Source organism: Acromyrmex echinatior, chromosome 5, assembly GCF_024713525.1.
Source record: "Acromyrmex echinatior isolate Ae372 chromosome 5, ASM2471352v2, whole genome shotgun sequence".
Classification (NCBI taxonomy): domain Eukaryota; kingdom Metazoa; phylum Arthropoda; class Insecta; order Hymenoptera; family Formicidae; genus Acromyrmex; species Acromyrmex echinatior.
The window spans coordinates 1966617-1986485 of record NC_141856.1 but is presented as its reverse complement, the minus strand read 5'-3'; the positions used below and the strand labels follow the sequence as shown (position 1 = coordinate 1986485).

The window sequence follows — 19869 nt, the reverse complement described above, 5'->3', positions numbered from 1 at the left end:
TGGAATATTTCAGCGAAATTGCTGAAAATTTGCTAAAACTTCACTGAAAGTGAATTTTTTAGTTAACATATATGAAAAATCACTGAAATCCAAAATTTTTCTGAAATTCTTGCTGAAATTTGTCTGAAAATTTTACTGAAATTTTTCTGAAATTTCGTCGAAAATAAATTTTTCAGCTAAAAATCACTGAAATTGAACTGAAATTTTTATGAAAGGCTGAAATTTTGTTGAAAAATGTTCCAAAACGTGGAATAGTTTCAGCAATTTTCCATCAGGATAATTTTATATTGTATTTTTTACATTTTTCCACCAGGATAATTTTATATTGTGATAGTTTATTTCTTTGTAATAGTTTTATCTAATCAAATTTTATGTACAATTATATATATATATATATATATATATATATATATTTATTATTTCTTCAAAGTTATTATTTATGACAAATTATTGTTAGTATTAATATTGTTAATAGTTTAAAAAAATGTGTATATATACAAGGTGCGTCCCAAAATTTTCCCAACTTTTGAAATAAAACAACAACGGTTTACTTTTTTTTTCAAATTCAAATTGTTTATTCAAAGTAGTCCCCGTCGGACTCAATACAACGTTTGGCACGATCTAAAAGCATTTCAAATGAGTGTTTTATGTCGTTCAAAGGCACGTCCTTCAGAATAGTGGTACAAGCCCTTTGGATGTCTTCTACGTCCACATACCGCTTTCCTTTCATGGACAAATGCATTTTGCCGAATAGGTAGAAGTCACAAGGTGCCATATCAGGCGAATACGGGGAATGGTTGATTGTTAAAATGTGATTTTTAGTCAAAAAATCAGTGACAAGTGTCGAACGGTGAGATGGCGCATTATCGTGTAACAAGCGCCAACTTCCTCCTTCGCGATATTCTGGCCGAATACGACGAATGCGGTGCACCAAACGCTTCAAAACGCTTACATAGAATACAGCATTAACTGTTTGGCCTGCTGGAACGAATTCTTTGTGCACAATACCCTTGGAATCATAAAAACTTCGATGGAATTTTCGTTAATTGTCGATTTTGGGCGACCTGTATGTGCGTCGTCATTTATGTCCTCACGACCGTTCTTGAATCGCGTATACCACTCATAAACACTGGCACGGGCTACACAATTATCACCATAAACTTGTTTCATCAAATTATGGGTTTCGGTAAATGTTTTACCAAGTTTAAAACAAAACTTAATATTGGCTCTTTGTTCGAAGTTCATTCTCGTACCGATGTATACAACATACTGACACTTGAGACGCCATAACTTCGTTTCCACTGAACCAAATGTCATGAAATTTTTACTGGAAGTCAGCTAGGGATGTACCTTTCAAACGCGCAATCGAACACACGGATGGCGCCACCCGACCTATCCCTATTGAAAAAGTTCGGAAAATTTTGGGACGCACCTTGTATAATATATAAAACAATCATAATAGAGCGCGATGTATGCGCGTAATTCCTATAGATACTGATAGACTATTTTATTGATCTTTCCGTTCTTTATAATTGTACTATGTACAAAACATGTCACTGTGAAAAATACTTTATTTATGTGCGCCCTGCAGAGTGCAGCGCTGCGGTGGAGCCATCGTGCGAGTACGCCTTAAATTAATCCGCGATTGGATTGTTTTCGAAATTACACGTAGTCACATGCAATTGCTTATCCAACGTATCGTGTGGTTTATTTGCGTCGAAAACTCGTTTCTGTATATTTTGTTGTGTAATTCTAAGGCAGTACATGCTGTTCTGCTATTATTGTCGTGAGTGTGTGACCTGCTTTGATCTGATATGGTCTGCTATAATTGTGGTCTTCGAGAATCTAAAATCAAAGTATGAGATCAACCACACTCTTGACCACACTCTTGTCTGATTGACTCTTCAATGCGGTAAGTGTTCTATCTCTTTTTTTTTAGCCCGATCTACATATCACGCAGAATAGCAGTTCGCAAGTCGCAAGCTCATTATACATCAATCTGCAATCAAGGTTAAAATCAACAACAAGCTTACGATCCGCGTTCTGCGTACTATGTAGATCGAGTTTTTCGACGTGGACTGTATTCTATTTAATGCTCGCAACGCTCGCGAATATCGTTTGTCCTTGTTTAACATTTGATAGATGATAAAGATGAAATGATTCCACGAATGTTGCGAGCGTTAAATAGAATACAGAAATGGAATGCAACCGTGATCACGTATCCAATATGTTCACTCTTTATGACTATTTATCACTATTTATCACTATCTATTATCACTATTTTTATTCGTACACGATCACTATTTATCATTTACAGATGCCGTTAAAAAGCGATACCTCAATATCGATGATTGTTTCATTGAAGGTAATTAATTGATTCCGGCGAGCAGCAGATAGAATTCCAAAAACTCGCGATAAGAATAACTTCTATCTCAACATTTATTATTAATTCTACAATTATATTCTTAATTCATTATCTTTGTCTTCATTCATATCCTTTTAATATCTTGTATAAGATCTTGTTATGCAGTGTATAAAATCTGATATAAAATTTAGTTTATAAAGCTGTAAACCATATAAAGTGTTGTATAGTTGTATAAAGCTATATTAATCTTGGTAAGTAAAGTGTAAGTAATATATAACTGTATATTTAAAAAAGAAGAAACTTTTATTTGTTTCATCTATAGTTATATATATTCTCTGCAACAAAAAATTATATCAATCTGATTTTAGTTTCTGCGCACATGAATGTTTTGAAATTTAATCTCCATTCTTCATGATGTTTCCTGTTCTTTAAATTGAAATGTCAATTTCGTTGAAACATTTTACCTTTTGACTTTTCGTAATACGTATATAAAATAGCTATTTTTTAAATGTTTGTAATCTTAGGTGATACAATAAAATTGAACTTTTTATGATTTTTAATAAAAAAACATTTCAAAATTAAAATGATTTTCAGAGATGCCGGAGGGTTTGTGAGTTATTGCCGTGTTGTAATTCTAATTGCTATATTGCCAACATTTCTGTGAATCTTATTGTTCCAGGATGGGGATCCTTGTCCCGATGAAGTGAACGGTAAGGCTCAAAAAAAAAAATATATATATATATTTTTTTTAAACTATTAACAATATTAATACTAACAATAATTTGTCATAAATAATCACTTTGAAGAAATGATAAATATATATAATTGTACATAAAATTTACATAGATAAAACTACATAGATAACTACAAAGAAATAAACTATTACAATATATAAAATTATCCTAGTGGAAAAATATTGCTGAAATTATTTCACGTTTTGGAACACTTTTCAAAGTTTCAGCATTTCAAAAAAATTTCAGCGATTTTTAATTGAAAAATTCATTTTCGACAAAAAAATTCATTTTCAGCAAAATTTTCAGATAAATTTCAGTAAGAATTTCAAAGAAATTTCGGTTCAGTGATTTTTCAGTATATATGTTAATTAAAAAATTCACTTTCAATGAAGTTTCAGCAAATTTTTAGCAATTTCACTGAAATGTTCCAAAACGTGGAATAATTTCAGCGAAATTTTTTCACTATTAAGAAAATATTATATATATTATTCAAAATATTATATATTACAATTATAAATATAATATGTATTATTGTAGGACGTCCACACAACATCCTTGGGACATACATTAGTCGTCCAACATATAGTGACATAAATGGGACATATTTCGGATATCACAGGACGTCAGATTATTGCTTGGGTAATGCCAGCCTATAACCTAGCATGCTTTTAGCGATTGTGAATGTCTGTCATCCGGCATTATTGGATTTCGAATGTCTCTACATTTAAAATTTTTGCTCGTTTGTCATTGCAAGGTGCGCGTTCGACTAGTCTGCATGCTTTTGTTTTTTTGTTAAATGTTGTAAGAAAGACACCTACTATTTCAATAGTGTAATAGTAATATTTACTATGTTAAAATTTGTATTAAAACTGTCAGGATCAATATTAATATTATAAAGTGATTATATATTATTAGCTTCGTATTTTTAGTTGATAATTTTTTTAATATCAAAGGTGCACAAAAAGTATCATCATCCATCTCAGAGTCCGCAATTTGTATTATATTATAATTAATGTTTTTAATTTTCGATCTTTCTCTGGAAATATGTTTAGCACGTAAGTTGATGATTTTTTTATTGATTCTGTTTTGTTCCTTTCGCCACATTATGTCAAAATTAATTTCTTATCTTCGAAAGAAAGAATGAGCTATGTTATTTGGTTTTTCAATTTGTCTACACATGCTAAACATTTCGAATTTTATTTGCTCAAGATGTTTATAAGCGTCTTGTAATTCTTCTACCCGCAAATATTTAAAAATAAAATTGTATTTAAGTCTGTCAATTCTTTTTTTCAAAATGGGCAATTTGATAGAATTTTGCTTTTATAAATTTCATGAAAAAAACATCTCTGATTTAATTCATACTTTTTTAAGTAATGATTATCCTCTTAAATTCATATTTTCAACAATTAAAAATAGAATAAGAACATTGGAGAATAGAACTAATTTAGATCAAAATCGCGAAGAAAATAATAATGAATATGATTCTAATGCGAATTCAAAGAAAAAATTTTTCACGATACCATACTTAAGCAAAGTATCGGAAAAGTTCAAAAAACTTTCACATATTCATGGGTTTAATATAGCTTATAAACCTATGAATAAATTGAATACATTTATAAAGACAGGAAAAGATCCTTTGCTTAAGGATGACCATTGTGGAGTTGTAAAATTAATTGTTTAAATTGTGAATCATCTTATGTTAGCCAAACTAAAAGAAAATTAAAAACTCGTATAAAAGAACATAAGGCTGACATAAAAAAAACCCACTTCCGAGATATCAGTGGTTTCACGTCACCGGTTGAATGAAATGCATGAATTGGATTGGGATAACATAAGAATTTTAGATACAGAACAATTATTAATGAAAAGAAGAATTTCTGAAATGATACATATAAAAGGCTAACAAGTGGTATCAATAAGCAAAGTGACACGGAAGGTTTGCCTGATGTTTATCTTCCTCTTCTAAAGAAAGATCTCTCTCTCATTTAATAAATAATTCTAGAACTTTCCAAATTGTTGACTCATATATTAGGTGTTGGAATTAATTCGTAGCGTTTTACAAGAGATGGGAAGTACTTTCATTAATGTATTTTTTAATGCTCATGTGAAATAAATAACATTCTTTCATTAAAAAACGCTACGAATTAATTCCAACACCTAATATATAAATAGTGGTAAAATATACGATATGACTAATAATAACACACAATGTCACGACAAATTTCTATCTGTGCAAAAGATGTACTTGAGATTCAACGTTATATTTTTTTGCTGTAAAAAAGATAACGATTCTATTCTTTTATATTCCGATTAGAAGATATTAATGATATACAAATTTATTTTAAATTAGAATCTGGAAATTCTCGTTCTACACTTTTTGTGATATGATTTTGGGCGTTTTAACATTATTGTACGAAGCATCTTCTCATAGAAATAAACACGTTTATATAATCATAACATACGACGATTGAATTTAATGCCAACTAGATGTAACTCTGCGTCTTAAGAATATTATGAATTTACTGAAGATGGCCAGATTGTGGCTGAAACGTTTAATGTTTTAATTGATGTAATAATAATTAAATATCACAAACTACAACTTGTGTTGTGGTTTCTTATGCTCTTCTTTGTATACTTGTTAAATTTATAACCACGTTTGTTTTTACGATTTAATATTAATTAAAAATATCTATTATTAATTATAATATTTAAAAAAAAATCTCACATTTTATTTTTTTCAAATTGATGCAATTGTTTTTGACATTACGACCAATTGTATATTTTAAATACATTCTGTAACGCACAATTCTTAGCATGTTTTCCACATAGCATAGTATTAGTAATATTTAGATTATTCAAAAAAAATTCTATATCTTCGTAATCAACATCCAAGATTTCAATGGTCATGTCGCCATTATCGAGTATATCAACCAATCATTCATGTTTTTGACATTCTTTAACGTATATGAGAGTCTTATTGTCGTCATTCTCATCCGCATCGATTATAGCCATTATAATTAAACGTTTCGCGATGTTGTACGGGATCATTCCGTCTTCCTATTGCAATCCATGGTGATAAGCACTCAACCAAGAAGCACAAGACTTTTCGGATCTTGTCAAGATATTCTATGGCATAGGGCATGTAAAAATATAATGAGAAAGAATGGCTCCTTTTCTCAGCACCGCTACTTCCTTCACAACAAACCTCCTTCCAATGACAATCTTTGATCCACAAACATTGGTATGATCATAGCGAACGACTTTTTGAGACTGTGCTCAATCAGGAAAAAATCTTAATTTTTATCCCTTATATTGAAAAGAGAGAGGAAAGTATTACTCTTTCACGAAAACGATAATTTACGTAATCTTATGTACTACGTTGGACATTGGACTGTATTCGATCATGCGGTCATGTATGATGAGGCAATAGGCGATTGTATTCGCGAGTACATTCTCTTTGAATTCAAATTCTAATGATACATCCACAGTGCCACTCTTGACGAACTTATTTTGTTGTGAGCAGTCAATAGAACAATTACTAGAGTAAAACCTCTCAAAAAGAAGTTTAATTGGAATGACGATTCATTTCTTCCACGAGGGATTTGATAGTAAGACGTACGGAAACGTAAATATATATCATACAAAATAGCGGCTCTACATTTGTCAAAGTCTAGATTTAGATCATCGTACGGATAAAGTTCAGAATTTAGATAAAGTTTCACATTAATTAATTTACAGGTGTCGAAGTAAGTTTTACGTGCTGTCATGATATTTTTTTTATCAGTCTGTAGACCAAATATAACAAATATCTTGAATTTTCCAGCTGAGTCGCAGTCTTGATGACCCAGGAATGCTTCATTGTATTCGGCAATAGGGGGTACTCGTACAGTTCCCAAAAACAAAAACTCATACTTAAATATCGTCCACTTTCCAAGGCTCGTAGCATGGATAGTTTATTAACTTTCAATGCAACGCCATTGTACTTTGAATAATTCAAATGTCGGTTCTGGATCTCCCACTATTACCATGCGCGCTTGAATCAAAATCAATTTATGACGAGCGTTAATTACCACACGTTAGCAATCTTCGCAAAAGCCAAACAACATTTTTGTGTGCTGCGGCACACAATCCATCGTCTATCATTAGACTTTTCGCAGTATCACTCGAGAAATCTCGCATTATACAAGCTATATGCAATTTCATTAGAAAAGATTGCATAATCCTAGGATTAGTCATTTCAACGTTTCTGCTAGGGTCGATCTCCATGAGTTCATATCGAATTTTATCAAACATGAACGCCACGCAATTACATCCAAGCTTTGGTCAGTTTTATACATTTTCTTCTTTTGAAGTCAATCTACCTTCGACGTAGAGAATGCTTTCACATAGTAACGTGTATAAATCCTGCTGTTATATGAGTATCCTTATCTCACCGCTATGTCCAAACATCGTGTTGACATACGGATTGTACGTGTGAAACTCAAACTTGATCATCAAGATCGATTCGCTTCCAATATTCAAGATAACAGCCATCTCAGATATTTTTTACGACAAAGCCCAATGATTATAAAAATTTAACGTTCGACGCAGTGAATTTTTTTCTACTGAACGATCGAATGTTTTTGAGCGCTGTCGTCTCTCTGGCCAAAAATATGTCTCTAGTCTGTTTCGCCTGCTCGTTCGAAACAATCATCTCACGTTATTGTTGTCGTATCACTTTATCGATGTCGCCTCCATATATGCAATCTAACGGTGATCTCCTCTCCGCGAAAATCGGCCGTCTTGATCCACAATGCGAAGCATCAGATCTGCAATGCTCCGTACGATGATCGGAAAGTAAATGATCTGCGTAGGTCTTTCCGATATCTTATATCCTGGCGGCACGCTCGGCAAAAACTCGTGTATCGCGTGCACTTGTCATTGCTATATGCACTCGCGGTCACGTTGCATTCAATGCAAATGATGTTTGATGATATTTCGATTCATCCGATTCATGCCATTGTCGTGGTTCTAACATTTGATTCAATGAAAATCCTAACAGTGATCTAATGTTGTGAGGTTCGATGAAATTTACTCGATAAGCGCATTTGATCTCGCTCTTCATTGTATTGTTATTAGCGGATAGTCAATGGATACTCTTCATCCTCTTTGTGAAGCATTTTCTCTCTCGCAGTATTGTAAAATTGCATTGGGACGAGATTGTAAAATTGCATGTTTAGATATTCGTTTCACGTATTTCGTACGATCCTTCCGAATGATAATTACCTTGTCGTCTTCATCAAAGTAAAATTTATTATTCAATAAATTTATATTAGATATCGTATGGTAAGTTTCAGAGTCTGTCAGACCGAGCTCGTAATCGCTATCGCTCAAATCTACGGCCGGAAAGTAGCAGGCCGCGAGGACGCTACTCTTACCGGTAAGCGTAAATGTTAGTGACATGTTTAAATGAATACTGAAAAAGTACAATGTGGTCAATTCTTAAATTGATCAACCGTTTGTAAAAACTGCAGACATAGTTGTCCACAGTTACTTTGATAACGTTGATTTCATAACGTTGATAAGGCGTGCGATTATACTCGATTTGCGTTACGTCCAAATATTGCACCAATTCCTTCGCTGAAGATCGAAGATTGCCGAAACTAAACAGCACGATCTCCCCGCTTCGCGTACGCTACCCAAAGAGTACCTAGTTCCTTGGCATTATTCAAATTTACGATCCTGCTTTCGGTATACTCCCTCCGTTAATAAGATAGCATAAAAATACCTCTAAAATATGGAATTCGCTTAAGTTTTGCCAGTTGTTGCAATTCTATGTTGGTTATAATTAATACCCTTAGGCATTTTTATCATTTTTTTTTACTTTTTTTTTATTTTTCTTAGTTTTCTCTGTTGAGATTCTTCGTCCACGCTTGAACGGAGCGAGGTAAACTCCATGACACGATTATGACGTTATTCCAATTGACGCTGGACGGACTTATTATCATACGAGTATTTATGTTCGCTTTTGCGACTTCTGCCGCACCGCCAACCAGCGAGCCGACGACTCCCAGCAGCGATAGAATAGGTAAGCTCTCTCTCTCCAAGAGTCGAATCTGTCGCAGTAATATATTTCCATGCTTTCTCAGCGTGTATTTTATTAGCTACATGTCATTTCACAAGATCTTTATTCCGTGAATAAGCTATGTCGTGTTCGCGACACGCTGTGTCCAACGGATTAATAATTAGCCTCGATCGCCTCTAATCAATCGCTTTTCTAAATGCGTTCCTGGATCGCAAAATTGATATCCGAGGATATATAATTCGAATGCAAGTGCGTTTATCACGTGATTTAAAAAGCTGCAGTCTTTTGTTGTACTTGACATTCGCAATTTGTTTGAGATCGTTAATTCGGGAAAAAGTAAGAATTCTTTCGGTCGACCGACAGTGATTGTTGTTGAACGCACGCCTGAGGTGAGCTCGTGATTTCATCTCGAGCATGATCTTAATCCTCGTCAAAGTCAGCGATTTGTCGTTCTTTGTTCATTGCAAAACAATTCGGTACACGCAAACAGGCACCGGCAACGGACCATCGAAAGTTCTAGAACAATTCAATTCGCGCACGCGAGCGCCGCGCTCCGACGAATACGTCATGCGCCGTCACCAATCCCACGTACGGATTTTCTGTCGCGCATGACTGTTACGTTGAACGTCATTAGAAAAGAATCCAAAGCGCCAATCAATTTTGTATAACTAATACTTAACGTAATAATACATGTAATAATTACGATTGTGACAAAAATCTATTGGATTTTCTCAAGAAGAAAGCCCAAGCCAAAAAGCAATAAATGCTTCAATCTCGCCGCTCCTTTTCTTCTTAGTGTTCAGAGTCTCTACTATATCGTTTCGTAAAACCGCCGTGCTAACCGCTTAGTAAAACCGCTACAAGAAAGATCTCTTAGAGAAGCGCCGAGAAAATCGCCGAGATTTTCTATCATCGCGATTCCAAATACAATTTGGAAAAGGTGTGTCGTCCTTTCATACTAATCTTTCCGCGCGGTGCATTCCCGCACACAATTTTTTATAAATGGTGTCGGATCGATGTGCGATCGATGACAATTTATAATGTTTCAAGCATCGACGATATTGCAGAATTTCTGAATCAGCTTTTATATGCTCAGATAATCCGTCCCACAGTTGATCTATGTAATTTTTAAACTTTTGTAACAAAATAATTTTCGGTATATATTCCAACTCTTTGATGGTTAAACTATGTACATCACAGTTGTCCGACACAATAAAAAGCATTTCCAATACTGAGCAGTTTCGCTCTACACGCTTCTATAAATAGGTCCGCTATCGGTGTAATTTTTTCAATTCATATCAGTATCGTGGAGGGAATGAAGATATGAGGTTCGTGCTACAATCGCAAACAATCGAAGTAATTAATGTTGACAACAAAGTATAGACTGAAAAAGAAATGCGCAAACATGGAAACATGTTACTGATGTCTATATATGTGGTATCATCTGCAGTCTATCAAATTGCAACAAAACAAACGTGCTGATAAGTTTACTGGAAAGTCCACATAGCGTACGCTTCGAGTACGTGTACTCGAAGTCGTTGCAACAGCCAAAATATCGATAGTTAGAGAATTTATTAGTCCCGATTGAAGAAATTAGTTATTTTACATTCTCCAATAATAACGATGTCGTTTTACCAAATGAGGCGCTTTCAAATTCCATTTTTATCTTTGATGATGTGGCATACGATAAGCAAGATGCGATCAGAGAATACTTTGCGATGGGTCGACTGTTTCTATCTTTGTCAGACGTATGCAAAGATACCGATTTTATACGTCATAATGCAAATCTGTTGATCCTGTTCAAACAGGATGATACCAATCTGTATACAATGATCATATAAATCGTGTACCGACATATCTTACGAGGATTTCTGTGAACTGTGTCGCTGCTATTGGCAGCAAAACACCGCATCACACAAATTATCGTATGAACATTTACATTCTTCCTTAGCCGAAGATGTTTATGACACGCCCAATGAATCGTTTAAAACGTTAGTTAAACAGTCTTTGCAAACGCAACAAGTTTGTGAGAAGAGTTGCATCGGGACAAAAATACGTAAACATGCTTCTCGGTGGCGACAGAGAAAAGATGGATCACGTTTATGACATATATCTCAATGAGAACGGCACGATGCTCGATGATAAATAGTTCGATTTAGACACGAGTGATTTCGTAGATGGAGTAAAGTACAAAGGTATACCTGGGTTATGTGAATTAATTTTCAAAAGAATTTCTGACGATACTATTAGGTGTTGGAATTAATTCGTAGCGTTTTTAATGAAAGAATGTTATTTATTTCACATGAGCATTAAAAAATACATTAATGAAAGTACTTCCCATCACTTGTAAAACGCTACGAATTAATTCCAACACCTAATATTTACACAGAGAATGATAAACTAGCATATAAAAATATACTGTTGGCAATGCTTATAGTCGCAATCATAAAACGGATAATCCAATTGTAGCAAAGGGTACAAATATAAAAATATAATAGCACTCTTGGTGTCAGGTAAAATACAAGTTGGAATGGGCATATCACATGCCAGGAAACTAAACAACAAGTTAGATAAAAAAGTTAGAAAAGGTGTAATACCGTGTGCCATGACCCTAAATGAAAATAAAATCGATTATATTCATTGGGAACGATCCTATTAAACTTGTGAACGTTTTTGATTACTTGAGGCTTCGTGTTAGGCAGGTCACAATGTGCACGATAACGAAATCTTATTGATTATCGAAGAGCTTCGTAAAGCAGGCCTTATTATAAATTGAAACGGGGAATATGCAGTAATTTTAATCGATGTCGAAACATTGATCAACAATGTTTGCGTAAGATCTTCGTAACATTTTTTTGCATTGTATACCACGACAAAAAAAAAGTCTGAGAAGAAAAGTCTTGAAAAGTGGCGACTGATAGAAGAATTGCACACTCCAGCGAGAAAAAATTTTCCACACAGACGTGTCGTAGTTTACGAATACCTGTAGCAGGCTGATGTGGTCGAAATGAGCCCTCACACACGATTCAATAAAGGTTACCACTACATTCTTACCGTTGTTGATGTATTGAGTAAGCATGCATGGGCCGTACCGCTCAAAACAAAGAATGGAAATAAGATAGTTACAGCGATAGCAAAGATGATTCGAGACGATAGAAAATGCCCGAAAAATTTGCAAACCGTATGGGAAAAGAATTTTCAACACAAACATGTAAAAACTCTTGAAAAAACACAACATAAATCATTATTCAACGTATTCCGTAATGAAGACGTCGGTCGTCGAACGGTTCAATCGTACATTGAAAAACGATATGTGAAAACAATTTACGCACAATGGAAATTACAAATGGATCGACTTGCTGCCGCGTCTCGTGTCAGAGTACAACGTACGAAAATATAACTATCCCACAATCGCCAACAAATTTTTAAACACGGTGAACAGTAGCGTAAAGACCGCACACACACTCCCGCGATTCAAAGTGGATAACTCGTACGTGTGAACACATTCAAATCGATCTTTCGATCGAGGTTACACGCCATTGAATCGCGGAGATATTTAGAATCATCAAAGTAGAACAGAAAACTAATCCCGTAACGTATCTTTTGGAAGATTATCGCGGAAAACCGGTTGCTGGAGGATTCTACGAGTATGAGTTACATCGCGTCGATAATCCCGACGTATATCTTGTTGAAAAAGTGTTGCGCAAAAAGGGGAATGACGTTTACGTGAAATGGCTGAGATTTGATAATTCACACAATTCATGGATACATAAGGACAATGTGTTATAAATAAATGTATTTCTATGAATTATATATCAGTATAAATTTATTACAATATGCAAACATGTAACTGATATTTTTTTAATTAAAAAAATACATAATATAAAGATACAAAAAAATAAATTTTTTATTACAAATATATAAGTGTACAAAAAATGAGATTCATTTTACTTATTTCTCTTTTCTTTTATATAATAATATTTTATAATGTCGCCATGGCAGCATGTCTGTAGAATCTGGCACAATGTATAATATCACTTGTCACCGTACTTAGAGCAATTTTTGTTTTCAATATCGTGTATACTTCGTGTAATTTCGATCTTATGCACGATTGTCTGTGCTTCATTTCGATTTCATTATTTAGACATTGCATGTAATCATCAAATGTTATCGATCTCGCTATAATATTACTTTTGACTCCTTTTGCCTTCTTCGTATTTTCCTTTCCATCGACGCGCAAAGCGTACATTTTTGCTCTAAGCCCGACGAATTCGGTCATGATCATGCCGTTGTTTTCATCTTTCATTAAGTGCGGAACTTTTTTATTAGCTAGCGGAATACAATGCATTATCGACTGCATAATCGCTAATCGAATCGATTGATATCACGTTGCATAATATCATCGTAGACGATTTTGAGACCGTAATGAATACATTGTTTACGATAATGCATTATGTAATGCTTCTTATCATACAACGTAGCGAGGAGTTTCTTCTCTCACTTGTCGGGTGATTTCTCGCGCGTCGGACAAAATAGTAGGTCTGTGTGAGCGTTGTGAAGATGTTACGGATACTCTAAGTCTACCTCCAGAACGTAACCCGTAGGTGAATCTGTCGCGACGGTCATAACATCAAAATTTTCTACTTCATCGACCCATCGAAAATCGGCGTATGATAATGGTTGACATATTGCCCAACCGTACAGATTGTTAACGTATATAACGTGTATAATGTATATTGTCAAAGTATATAAGGAACGTCGATGGATCGTACGACTGCATGTACTTATTGTTAGCCCGTATCTGTTTTTAAACATTGGATCAGACCTCCGCGTTCGATGAACATGACTATGTCGATCTCCGTAAGAAGTTCGAATTTTACATGTATGTTTACGTGTATGTTTTAATATCGCATCCCATGTAAAACCTGGTAGTGTATAGTAATACGCGGGATTGAGTCCATAACTCGCGATGCAATTATTACGGAAATTTTCAAAAACGTCGACTAACAACAAAACGTCTGTCTTTAAATACAGACGCTATATTCACCGTTCAAATGGTGAACCGCTGCCACACGTTGACGGCGTGCGCGTAATCGCTCTCGGATACAGTTTCACCAGCGAGCTATAAAATAATTCGTGCGATGGTAACTCGGTTTCCTCTAACTTTTCGATGTGTCAATGTACTCGTACGGAAATATGCTTTTGCATATAAGAAGATCGAAATCCTTCGCACTGAGGTTGAAAAATTCTGACCATGTAATTTCCAATTTATCTTTATCGAGATACGACGCCAATTTTTGTAAACTGGCACTGAGAAATTTATAAGGATCAATAAAACGTAAATTTATTTTTATAAAACGTACATTTTTTTCTTATTATTTGCAGTGTCGTCGACATGTTTTATGAAGAAAATATATTTTTCTTTTGTTATAGGAAGTATATCTACTTATCTTTTATATACGATAGTTATATCCTGATAATAAAATGCGCGTCGTATCCCGATAAATTATAAAAAACTATGGGAATGCTGCAATATGAATCTCTGTAATTCAAGTTACAATTTGAATGCGCGGGACCTCTGTATCGCCCAGTCAAGTGGCAATGATCGCGTACCCGCGTGTCATCCGGTGCAAACGGTTTTTCACGTGGCAGTGCGTAGAGTTGTTAAAATTTATCATATTATCTTACGTAAAATCTGCCATGGGAACGTTAGTAGACAAGATAGTCTTTATTTTATATGCTAAACTTTTATGTTCCTCGGTAAACCACTCGACACAATCGTTACCGCGATGAAACTTATATGCAACGAATCATCGTACGAGCAGCGGACATAATATGCTAAACTAAATACCCGATGATGCTGGTATACGTATAGTTGAATGTTTCGATATCTCTCTCCGTCTTCTCCAGGATGCAAGTCGGCGTAGACTATGAACGGGATACGTTCCTTCCTGATGTAGTTGCCGAAGCTCAACGACTTGTCGTTTTCGCTTAGTAAACTGATGACATAGTCATTTAGTTTTTCGCAGTCTATTGCGTGGATTTCCAATTTTGCATTCGAGCTACAATAGTGTAAACATCTGAAAAAAAAGAACGTATAATTTATTATTTTTTTAAAGAACTTTTTTTATTATAAAAAATTTTTACGTAATTTTTAATTATATATACATACCGATCGCAAAATTACTTCTTGCGCTCTTTTTTGCGTGAGTTGCGAGCTCACAAGGCGGGACAAATTCTTAATTCACGCAAAATGCTCCGCGTTATTGTTCTGGGGATCCTGCACGTAAAGCAAATTAAAGTGCCCTCTTCGTATCGGTGAGCCGTAAAGAAAGAATCATTATTTCTTTTGCTTCTCGAAGCCGTATACGTTGATGGAGATGTCGTTGAGATTTTCAAATCTTTTAATTTGACTCGTCATTGCAAACTGGATGTCTTTAAGATTTAATACCGTCGTATAATGTGGATATGATAACTCTCGATTTGTATAACTTTGAGTCGGATGTAGAGCGGCTACCACCGACCAGACAAAACACGCATTGTCTAAAGATTGCACGTTGATTACCGCTTTCTTTATTTTAATTTCCCTCGGTAACTCAATATGGCATCCCGAATGCAATAGATTGTATTTGTTTATGTTAATAGTCAAATTAGGATAGGCGACAGCGTCCACCCGCTCCTGATCGCGCTCCTGAAATTTCTCGAGCGATGCTAAGATGGACTCGACAATGCGCGACACGTACCATTCTTGTAAATCGGACGAATTAAAGAGTTCATAGTCTTTCATACTCTTTCATTACTGACACTTTTATTTGTTTACTTTTGACACTTTTGTTTGCACCTGATATAAATTACCATTAAACACGGTATTTACTTTAATATTGTTATGTCTCTGCATAACAATTTACACACGCTCAAGCATAATTTCTCTCGTGTCTTCAAGAACTTGGCGAGATTTGATGTGGCCAGAGTTTATTACCGCGCCGGTCAGTATACGGCTTTCGCGGTATCTATCTCGTTCCATCTGAGTCCCGTGCTGTATCCGTCACTCACTTGAAACGTCCACGCACCGAATCCTTTAAACTTTCGAGTCGCGCGATCAACGATTGTCTAACACCGATCGGTAATCGCGGACGTTTAATGCTGTTTGGTTCCTCCAGTGATTTGATGAAATCATTGTATCGTTATTCCCACGCAAGAAATTCTTCTCGCGTATTCAACTAAGCGGCTTATTCCATCAGATTACGCTCCATTTGCTCCATATTATAATATCTTTTTTTTTTCACAGTCTTTTCATTAGAAAATGTATATTTTTTAGTCTGTTTTTGTATTTTTGACAAAACGTTTCACAATACCTTGTATCACTGTATGTATAATAGGACACATATTACATGGCATTATTTGATAAAGAAAACCTTTGCATTCCGAACAGGAATAACCTTCGAGAATCACACATATGTCGGTATCATGTTTTCGAACGGCACGAAGACGTGAAAATTGATCGTATATTCTTATGATGAGCAATATCTTCCATGATCATCAGTGTAGAACTCAATGCAGCACATCTTTTTCACAGAACGTAAGGTGTTTACTTGAGTTCGATTTAAATCTTGATATATTATTTCAATTGTATCATCATCGTTCTCCAAGTCACTGCCAAACACGAATCATTTGACAGAGCATGATCTTCATCGGACATTTCCTGATCAGACATTTCTTCATGTTGACCATTTATTTCTTCTTCCATCATTTCATTTTCGTGAGGTGCAAAATTTATTTTTCCATTAAACATACACAAACATATAATACCGATATAACATTGAAGAAACTCGACTGCATGAGTGTATCTTTTCGTTTTTATATACTGGTCGCGTCATTTCTTTAATACGCTGCGTGTCTTAACGCGTGTTTTTAACGTATTTGAACGTTTTCGAAGGGTGATTTTATTGCAATCGCAGCGATACGCTAAAAATTCTTATTTGAAAAAAATGTGGAAACAAATGTATGTTATTGTTGGCGTAATAAAAAAAAGATTCGATTAAAAAGGTTTGATATGATCATTTTAGACAAACAAGGTTCGATATGATCAAAGTGCATTCTTATGATACTCCAGTGAATCAGTCACATAGTTTCCACCACAGAAGAAACATCTGTGAGAGTATTATATATACTTTAAAACATTTATAATTGAGAGTTGTGAATTTCCATTACTCTGTGTGTAAAAAAAATGAATAAACAATATTGTTCATCGATGATATATTTTATTTGCGGTAGAGAACTTGGATTGCGAAACGCGCTTACTCGCAATACTAATACATGATGCTATGAACTTAGCGATCGAATCAATTTAATTTAATACATTTATGGCACTTACTACCTCATATCCGATATCCTTCAACCATATCACAAGTATTCTTCGAAATATAAAGTATCTAAAAAGAAAAAAATCCTTACTTTGGGATATGTAAAAAAATGTAGAAGGGAGTACTATTTAAAAGAAGAACCTGGACAACATTATCAAATCAGTCTTTCAGACAGCTATTGCTAAGTTCTCCAAGAAAAAAATCTCAAGCTATGAACTATTACGTTCCGATTCAATAAAGAGATGAAGCACGCGGGAGACAGTAAGTTTGTGTATAATTACATAAAAAATTTTGTGCACACATTTTATATATTATACATTTTCCTACGAATCACTTATTTTCTATTTCTTTTTACACTGTATCCTCTCATTTGAAACCTCGCTATACTCTTTACATCTTGGGAAGGAAATACTCATTAACGCCTGCGGCTTATAAATATTTAGACATCAGCGTAGGACTTGTATCCCATATGGAAATTGCAATTGATGATACTTGAGATAACCGAATAATCCTACCTCACCCAACATGGAAGATATTCATCGATAGACGCGAGGATATTGAGCTACTCCTGCGGTCTGTAATTACACTATTATCCCTAATCATTCAAGATCTGAATGTGGAATTTTGTAAACTGTATGGTACATACAAAATAAAATTATCATTATGTGGTAAATATTTGTATATGATGCCATCAACCTTGTTTTTCATGCTTGATCACGAACATTGTGTCGAGCATGTATAATATATATAGGACTATCTCAGAATGTGTATAACACGAATGAGAAATTTAAATATTTTATTTCATATTTACGTCAAGAATGTGTTACTAATAAACGCAATGCTGTAAATATGTTGCACAATATTTGATAAAAGTTCCCTTATAAAATGTGAATTGGTAGCATACGCTTTGGATTAAATTGTATACTATACGTTACATGAATAAAAAATGTGAATATCAAAAAATAAATTTTAATAAATATTACTCTGTGTTTAAAATTACTTATTCCTTTGTTCCTATACTATTCCTCCGTATATTAGCTGATAAGGCGTTTATTACAACTAAAAAAAGTTATCACATTTAGTTATACATTTAGACACACCCATCTTAATAAAATCGAGAAGAAAAGACAACGAGAGGAAGAATATAATGGGGGAAGAAGAGAGAGCGTGAATAATATGGTAGGTATAGGATTGCGGGAGAAAGAGAACACGCGAATAATGTGATAGGTATGGGACTGTAATGAGAAAAGAGAGAGCATGAGTAAGTATAAGGCCGTAACAAAGGGATAGAACTGCATCTCATAATGAATGGAAGAGAGAGAATAACATGGTGGGCCCTGTCTCCCTCCCGCGGTCCCCTCGACATTAGACCTCCTCCTTCAAACGCTATGTCTAGCAACGTACTTCTCCCACCCTCGAACCCTCTCACACACACACACACACATCGCGTATACGTATACGCACTAATACGAATTGATCTAGAACCGGCCTAATATATCTACTCTCATTTTATTTTAATAAAAAAAATTTTTTTTAAATGTATAATCAATAAAATATCATGCATGCCCATTAGAATTTGGAAATTGTGTTCAATAACTAAGAATGATCCATGATGGAGGAATTGGACGGATCGGTGTATTAGACATTTCTCTTTTGAGCGTATGACTACACAACTACTAACTTCTTTTAATGATAATTCTCCAGAAAAGAAAAATATATCTACGTATAACGAACAATCTTGTTGTACAAGGTTTAACGTGATTCATATAACTCTAATACGGTTTTCGCAAATATGTATGTATGCGTAAGTTAGAGAAAGAAACTTTGTAATACTGAAGATGGCCTAATTTGATTGTCGAAATGTTTATTTTATTGTTAATCTATTAAAATATAAAATTTTAGCTTCGAACATCTTGCGTTGTGGTGTATGCCTTTGTATTATTCGCTATATTTAAAAATATATGGTGTTTGTAAGGGTGCTATATTTAAGGCTCATACTTTATTTGATCCAGCTCCTGATATAGGTGTTATCTTAAGAGTTCAAACTGTGGACACTTCTGAAATATCACATGAAGAGAAACAAGCAATAAAAGGAAATATTCGAATAATAATTGGAGAAGAACTTTTAAATAAACAATCAAGACAGTAGCGTAATAATGCTGTAGAAGATTTATCATGTGAATATCCTGAACCGCCATATCTTCCACAACAATGTACTTTAAGAAAAATTAAGGAAGAAGCTATCATCCGCGAATTAGATATTAACAAATTCCTTGATCCTATCAATTCGTTGATTGAATTAAAATATAAAGGAAAGTACATGGGATACATAAAAGAAGTTTC

At 34.4% G+C, this 19869-nt stretch overlaps 1 protein-coding gene and 1 long non-coding RNA gene across 7 annotated transcripts in view; one reads left to right on the top strand and one right to left on the bottom strand.

Moving 5' to 3' along the window:
- LOC105148625 (cilia- and flagella-associated protein 58) overlaps nucleotides 1-19869 on the bottom strand; it is a 550890-nt gene that overhangs the window by 348981 nt on the left and 182040 nt on the right. The window lies entirely within an intron of this gene.
- LOC105151180 (uncharacterized) lies at nucleotides 722-18374 on the top strand. 5 transcript variants are annotated; one of them, XR_015545261.1, is made up of 8 exons: nucleotides 722-1912; nucleotides 2318-2365; nucleotides 2960-2975; nucleotides 3045-3075; nucleotides 3637-3738; nucleotides 8430-8518; nucleotides 8983-9166; nucleotides 12774-13726. It is a non-coding gene; the product is annotated as an uncharacterized LOC105151180 (long non-coding RNA). The 5 variants fall into 5 exon arrangements; XR_846804.2 differs by lacking the exon at nucleotides 2960-2975 and having other exon boundaries at nucleotides 8983-13726; XR_015545260.1 differs by lacking the exon at nucleotides 8430-8518 and having other exon boundaries at nucleotides 2960-3075.